Source organism: Cyprinodon tularosa, unplaced genomic scaffold (genome assembly GCF_016077235.1).
Source record: "Cyprinodon tularosa strain WSP-4 unplaced genomic scaffold, ASM1607723v1 ctg454, whole genome shotgun sequence".
NCBI lineage: Eukaryota > Metazoa > Chordata > Actinopteri > Cyprinodontiformes > Cyprinodontidae > Cyprinodon > Cyprinodon tularosa.
Window position 1 is genome coordinate 113,851 of NW_024039179.1, and position 7,803 is coordinate 121,653.

Below are 7,803 nucleotides of genomic sequence, written 5' to 3' on the forward strand. Positions count from 1 at the left end.
TTTTTCTGCATTTTTTTGTCCCATTGAAATGCATGTAGAATTCTTAGATTTCAGCAAAATTCAGCTAAAACTTTATCATATTCGACCTTTAACTACTTCAGCATACTTTCAGCTAGAAACACCATTCAACTTTTAAAATCTTTCCGTATCTTTCTGCTATGACTATTTATCTCGGCTTTTTGCTCACTTTTACAGTTTTGCTTCAGTGAAGCTTCAAACTTTAAAAGAAATTTTAAAGATTTTCAGATTTATAATGGAAGTCTATGGACGGAATTCTTCAACTGCTAGAGTGCGTGCTCTAGCTTTTGAGCTGTACTGGTTTTTCAGAACAAAGTCTTCTCACTCCCTCATTTTTTACTCAATTGAAATAAATTATACATCAAAACGTAGGGATTTTTGTCAGGATTCAGGAAATGTAATCCTCATTTTTGTGGCATTTACGGTTTTCCAATAGTTTGGCCCAGACCATGAAGAAGTCCACACTTCCCCAATACAAATCCAATGAGAGATTTTCCAAAAATCACAGACAAAATCTAAAACGATACATATTTTCGTATCGCTCCCATTTATTAACTATTTTATGTACTAACATGAAACTTGGTATAGAACATCTTCAGAACCTTCTGGCACTCACATTGAAGGAATTTCTTCAATATCATTTATGGTTTAGCTGTTTAGCTAACTTGTTCGGGCATAGGAAAACGCTGATTCTGAGAAAAATCCTCAAACTCAGAAAATGCACATTTTTACATCGTCACCGTGGCCAAATAGTTTTTAGTAGAAACATGAGAGTTGGCACAGTCGAAGAAGAAGGATGGCTGACGTCCACGGTGAAAGAATTTTTAGAATACCTTTTATGGTTTTGGCTCACCACTCATTTGTTCGGAGGCGAAGTTTTGCTTTTGAGAGTTCTGCTCTACCATTGAGCTGCATGTTATTTAATGAGACCAGCAGGATTTACAAACCTTTATATTTCTCCTTCCCATTAAGGCTGTGAATGAGCTACAACCATGAAAGTTACCCCAATTGGAGACAAAGGATAGCTGTCGCTTAGACTGAAAGAATTTTTTAGATACCATTTACGGTTTGTCTTCAGCACTCGTTTGTTCGGAGCTAATACTCCCATTCAAAAAAGCCTGAGAGGAAAGGAACGAAAGTGAAGCGCATGTCTCTCTGTCACTGACAGGCTCGTTAAGCGTTGTCAAGGTAACCGAGCTTCAAAGGGATTTTACCTCTGCCACTTTAAACAGCACATTTTAATCTAATGGAGGGAGACAACACTGATTTAACATTTGGAAATGGATACAATATGACTACTGGCCATGACCCTTCCCTTCACACGCAACCCTGAAAGACTTTCAAAATAAGACTCCGGGGACCCTTCAAAATAAAAGCCCCTACATTAAACTCATATTTTTTTCCCAGCATATGGCTAAACATTATGACCCAAACTCAACCACTTTTTTAAAAAGGAGACTCTAGGGGGTTTTCAAAACACACCCCACGGAAAATTTCAAAATAAAAGCCTCCCATTGCCACTTTATCTACTGCCCTAATAACAAGGGAAAAGAGTGATTTAACGATTGGAAAGTCATCAAGTATCACTGCTGGGTCTGACCCTTTTCTCAACACACAACCCTGCTAGACTTTCAAAATAAGACTCCAGTGACCCTACACAATAAAAGCCTCTATATTATACTCGCGTATTAATTGGTGCAAATGGCTCAGCATTATGACCCAAACTCTACCAGCTTGTTTCTATTAGACTCTAGGGACCTTTTCAAAACATACCCCGGAGCTAATTTCACAATAAAAGTCTCCCATTTATGCTCTAACACAGCATCTATTCACCCAATAACATGGAAAACCAGTGATTTCATATTTAGAAATGGATTCTATATCACTGCTGGGCATGACCCTTCCCTTGACACACATCCATGATAGACTTTCGAAATACGACTAAAGGGACTCTACAAAATAAAAGCCTCTTGCTTACATACACTCATTCATTGTGCCGTATGGCTCGTAGCTATGACCCAAACTCAACAAATTTCTTCAAATTACACTACCAAGGCCTGTTGACCACACACTTCAGTGCATATTTCTTAATCAGGTTCTAAGATTTACACTGTAATAAAGCATCTGCTAACCTCGTAACATGCAGCTTAAGCCTGCCAACGGTGCTTTCATCAACACAGCGGCTCGTAACATGCAGGTTAGACTTTTTGATAAGTTCAGCTACTTAAGTGGTATTAGTTCTCTTTCTATAAGCTTCTCTCTCTGTCCTTCCTCTGCTTGTCATGGTCAGTCTTACACATAGGTTTGTAGATTTTCAATCCTCTAAGGAGTACGCTGTTTGCTTTATGCTGATCAACCAACACATTTTAAATCATTTAAAATTGTTTTGCCACGTCTTGACATTTCCACAATTTCTAAATGTTGATACTTATTCAATACCATCTTCCTCAACATTTTACTTCCCATCCTTGAGCTACTCATTTTTTCTTCAACCAGATAAGATTCAAGTTTTTCGTTGTAAATTCTTTTCTGATTCAGCTAATTAAATACTTTTCAGCCTTTGCTGAGAACTTTTGCTTGATTCTGCTCTCTTTCTGGACAGGAATTAAGCTTTTCTGTTTGCTGCTAATTCATAGAACACCTGACATGTTTCTGGGCAGTAGGTGGCCCCCCTTCAAGATTTCTTTAGAACATTTTCAAGAAACTTGGGAGACATTACATTTAGACCCTTCTAGAGATTTTTTGATATCATGTATGGTTTGGCTGTGAAGCTTTTAAGATGAGTCTGTTTCTGCCATTTTACTGCCAGATGATTCTACCCTACAAAATCTTCAGATGATTCAATTGTTTTCTGCAGTTTGAAGTTTCTGATGACTTCCTATCACATTTTCATATGTTATGCAGTTAATTTCAGCTTTTTTCATTCAGCAAAAAAAGCATTCCCACTTTGCTGTTTCTGCGAAACAGCTTTTTCTAGTTTAGAATTACATTAAATTTAATTTAAAAAAGTGGAAATGCAAAATACTTTTATCTGATAAAGTGACCAAAAATGAAACCATTCAATAAACAGTAAACTATTTTCATTTGTTATTTTATCCAATTAATAAAAGCACAGCCTTTCCTCCAATGACATGGACAGGACATCCAGTGACTGGGGCATTTTCTGCACTTTTTTTTTTTTTTTTTTTTATGGATGCTCTTCTGTTTCATAGATTGACAGCCAGCGACAAATTAATCACATCTGTTCCCTTTTGTGCATTCGCTTCACACTGAGCAGCTCAGCAGTTTAGCAACATCTTCAGATTAAAAAACCATTGGGGATGTGGTCTCTGTATGCGTATCTGTCTATCGGCATGTGAAGAACAGATCGCAGAGGAACAAAGGGGCAGAGGAGAGACTCGCCAAAATAAAAGATGAAAGGACTTGACTGAAGCGCAACTGTGGTCCAAACATTTACTTGCCTAGTGGCGAATGGTGCTCTGGCATTAACCTGCTAAATGAAAAATTTTGTTGCATATGGCAAGCGTTAATTTCGGACCCTGGTTTGAATATGTTGGATTATGACCAGACCATCCACCCCTAGGGATTCATACAATCAACAGATGGGTAAAGATCTACCCAATTGGTTTACTTCTAGATACTAGCCTCCATCTCAATAGTTCTTGATTTTAACACTCGCAAAAACAGGCTTTTAAGGCTGATCATCTTAAAAATGCCTATATTTCATATAACTAATGCATTAGCAGCATTAGCCATTTATCATGCTAGATACCCTTTATGGCTTGGGAACATAATCATGTTCCGCCCTCTAATGTTATGGGGTAACAAAATTCTCCACAGACAATATTCAGCCATCCATCATCTCCCTTATTGTCGATATGTTTGAAGCCCCCTGTGCCGTCCACATTATGATACTCCTATATCCTAACCAGGCTAAACACTAGTGTGTTTGTGCATGCGAGCCAAAGTAACCCACATCCTTAACAGTCTTGCTCCTTGGTTCTCTGTAAGCGGATGTCACTGGTTCGAATCCCAGCTCATTGTTATTTGTTGCATGCCTTCCCCCCTTTCTCAGAATCTCTTTCCTGCAGACTAGGGCTGAAACAATCAGATTAATCATGATTAATCGAGTATTGAAAAAATCTTCACCTAATTTAGTAATAGATTAAATGTTAACTGGAGTATAGAGACTCTAAAACATGAATTTAGCTGACAGAGCAACCCACTTAGAGCAGCAAATATACCAAAACTGTAAAAAATATGTATTTTTTATTTAAGATTAACAAAACGTCTTCGTCTGACAACATTTTCTATCCGATCCCCCAAAAGTGGAAAATGTATAGTTTCACCTGGTTAAATTCTTTACAAAAATCTTCTCTTAGGAACTTTTTGCTTCCCAATTATATATCGATTAATCGAAAAAAATAAAAAAAGATTAATCGCTTAGAAAATAATCGTTAGTTGCAGCTCTACTGCATATTTCAAAAGACAAACATAAAAGCCACTAGTGCGATAACACACACCTAAATTTAAGTAATCCTCGTCTTTTTGCATACCCAAATAGAAAAGCAAATAACTAAGAAACTGTAAGCCCAAATTACATGTTTAATACATCATTAACAGCTTCTAGTTTTTGAAAATATAAATGAATATGGTGTGACTAAAACACAGCCTAACCCGAAGCAGTTTAAACATGACTTGTAGTTATTTTTCTTCTCGAAAATCAGTTTTTTTTTATAGCAGTAACTAGGGTTGTCAAAAGTATCGATACTGAATCCGGATACAATACTCATTTTCAAAAGTATCGATACAGTGCTACCACCAGTGGCACCTAAATAGTCATTCATCTTAAGAGCAGAATAGAGGAAAATGCACTTTCTGAACACTGTGTGATTGAATAATTCTCTGCACCAAAATATTGTTCAAACATTGTTCGCTGTTACAAGCTGCATGCATTTCCACACGCATAGTAAATTCAAATATAAGCAAAACTTACAATTCTGCATTAAACAAAGTAAGTTAGTCTTGACCGCTATATGCAAATCTTGTTATATTTGCATTCAAATTAGGAACTTGTGAATTGCCTTAGATGTTATCACGGTTTCATATCAAGCAGGAAGGTTCTGATGCAAAACAAACTTCCAGTAGATGCCTATATTATTGAGAAGACTCTCCAATTGCAAGTCCAACATTTTTTGTAATACTCAGCCATAAATAAATAAATACTTTGTCCTCAGATATTTGCATTTTGTTGTTTTTGGCTGTCCTTATCAACAAGTTAAATTCCCCTGCTACTTTTAATACTCAAATGCATCTTCATCTTAGTACGTCATGAAGACTGAATCCTTCAGATTCCTGGTGCATTGCATCAATGTTACAAAGCTTGACATTTTCACCACTCCACATTGTTAACTCTGAATCCAACAGCTGACAAAAGTTTTCTAAAACAACTGGACAGTCCTCTAGAGTTTAACCAAGACGCCCAACCCATTTAGTTTTGTTGGAAATAGTCATATGACAGAAACAAACTCTTAGATGCTCTTGCAGGGGGAATGTAGATATTAGAGCCATGCAAACACCTCGGATATCTTACTCCTTTTTACAAGTTAGAGACTCACTGCAATCACTGATATGCCCTGCCAGTAAGGTTTTCAGTTTGTGTGTGACTTGGCAAAACCCGAGTACACCGATTAGCATTAAGGATCAAGGCAGCAGCATTCAAGACAACAGGTTCACCTTGTCACACAGAGACTAAAGCTGATCTGGTGAAAGAAAATCTTGCGCAACCAGGCACCTGTGTAGGAGTGTGACAGCTGCTGATTCTGCTACATCAAGTCATCTAGCCTGTTTCAGAGACACACAGTCACTTCCTTGTGACTTAGCAATAACCACCAACACTAAAAATTAATCTTAACTGGATCTGGGACTTTGTAAAAACTGGATCCAAATGCAAATATTTCAAGTTTTGATAGAGATCAGAATGAACAGAAATATAAATACAAACAAGAAGAAGAAACCACTTTCTGATGACCCTTTGTCCTCCATGGCTTGACCACAGCTATGATGCATTTGTCAGCCAGTGTGACTGATTATTCTGACAATAGACAAAGCCGTGCCCCTTTCTCAGGCTGTGTTGGTAATGACTTTTTGCGAAACTGTGTGAAAGAGCGCAAATCGGAGCATAGATCCCTCCACGTTAAAACAGGGAAACAAAAAGCTGTTAAACCGGCCACTATTCAACATCTAGAATAACTGCCCAGTAAAAAGGGTGGGCAGACAGTGCCCAAACCGAGAATTATCCTACTTTTTTTTAAATCACCCCTAAGGTCGCTATCAAAGGGTCTTTTTATTAACTTCGAGATAACTAAACAAATCACAAATATTAAATAAATTCATTTTAAGGAGAGAAAACAAATCAGTGCAACCTTCAAGTGATGAGATCGATAGCACATCAGCTACATTTTATCGACATCTGACTCGCGGTTTAATGATGGGTGTAGCACACATCCAACTTTAAGCAACGTCAGCTTTAAGCATCCTCCCGGACAAAAAAAACCTGCTTTCCGCCCGCTAATGTTAACAACTAAAGCGCAAACTTAACGATAAATACTTTTCGTTAGCCAACGTCTCAGGCTAACGAACGTTAACTTGTAGCTTTAATTGGGGTTTCGTTAACTAGTTTTCCTCACTAGTAGACTCTCATAGCATGTAACCTAAAGTTGGTTTAGTCAGTTTATATATACGATTTACCACCAAGTATAGCCAGTGACATTTTTGCGTAAAAAAATATATAAAGTTTTAATTGTATTTAAATTTCTGAAGTAAAAATTGCTAAGAAAAAGTTGGATAGAAGCTAACCAAGCTGATATGTCAGCTAGCTCTTACAAGTATCTACATTCTTCTGCATAAAACTACTACCGTACATTAGCAAAGTATATGTAATGTCAAAAGTTTTATTTTTGTTGTTATTTTCTGAATGTGTTGACCGCACTGCTATAAAATACTTAATCGCCCCGGGTAGCTCGCTAACGTATACGCTAGTAGCATGCTATGCTAGTTAGCAACAGTCAGAGCTAGTAGCTAAGACGGGTGCTCGGTGGAGACATCACCACAGCAAACTGGATTACAGGACACCCTGGAAAAAACAAAACAACTTGACTCTGAAAGCAAGTGGTCACTCACCGTAGTTTTTTTACGAAACGGTCGGTTATGGTATTACTCCAGAAATACGAATATAAAAAAAGAAAAGAAAAATAAGAATCAGTCTACTTCCACGTTGGGGGGGAATCTCGTCTGAGAAGTTATTTCAGCGTTCAAGGAGCTTGTTGCGCCTCCACCTAGCTGGGTGCAGCTAATGCTAATCCGGCTAAAGCCAGGACTACACGTATCTCCTCCTCCATCCCTCCTCCAGAACATGGCGGGCAGGGAAGGTGGGGGGACTGACTGGAAGGGTGTGACCGAGGAGAATAGACATGTAAAGATGAAGAAACGGACAAAATATGTGCGAAAGTCTCCCCTGCTCTTTTCACATGGCTTTTGACATGATTTCTCACCGCTTTATTGTTCGTTTCTCTGTATTTTATCAGCATTTTTTTTTCTTGAAGCACTTTGAAATAAATTTCAAAATGTGTTTTTATAATTGTATACATAATTTTTTAAATAATTAATACCCCTTGTTTTGTTTTTTTTACATTTTATTTTTAGAGTATTCTTTTTGTCATGGTCTTGCTTCTGTTATGTTTTCTTTTGAGTTGCTCCATGTTTTCTAGTTTTATTGGTTTAATT

The 7,803-nt window shown here is 37.4% G+C and overlaps 1 protein-coding gene across 2 annotated transcripts in view; it reads right to left on the minus strand.

The window, feature by feature from the left end:
• Nucleotides 1-7,418, minus strand: part of epn2 (epsin 2) — a 43,681-nt gene extending 36,263 nt beyond the window's left edge. The window contains exon 1 of one of the 2 annotated variants that reach the window (XM_038300730.1): nt 7,201-7,418. The gene's annotated coding sequence lies outside the window, so the exon portion shown is untranslated. The remainder of the gene's footprint in view (nt 1-7,200) is intronic. The other variant, XM_038300731.1, reaches the window with a different exon arrangement.
• Nucleotides 7,419-7,803: the final 385 nt, after the last annotated feature.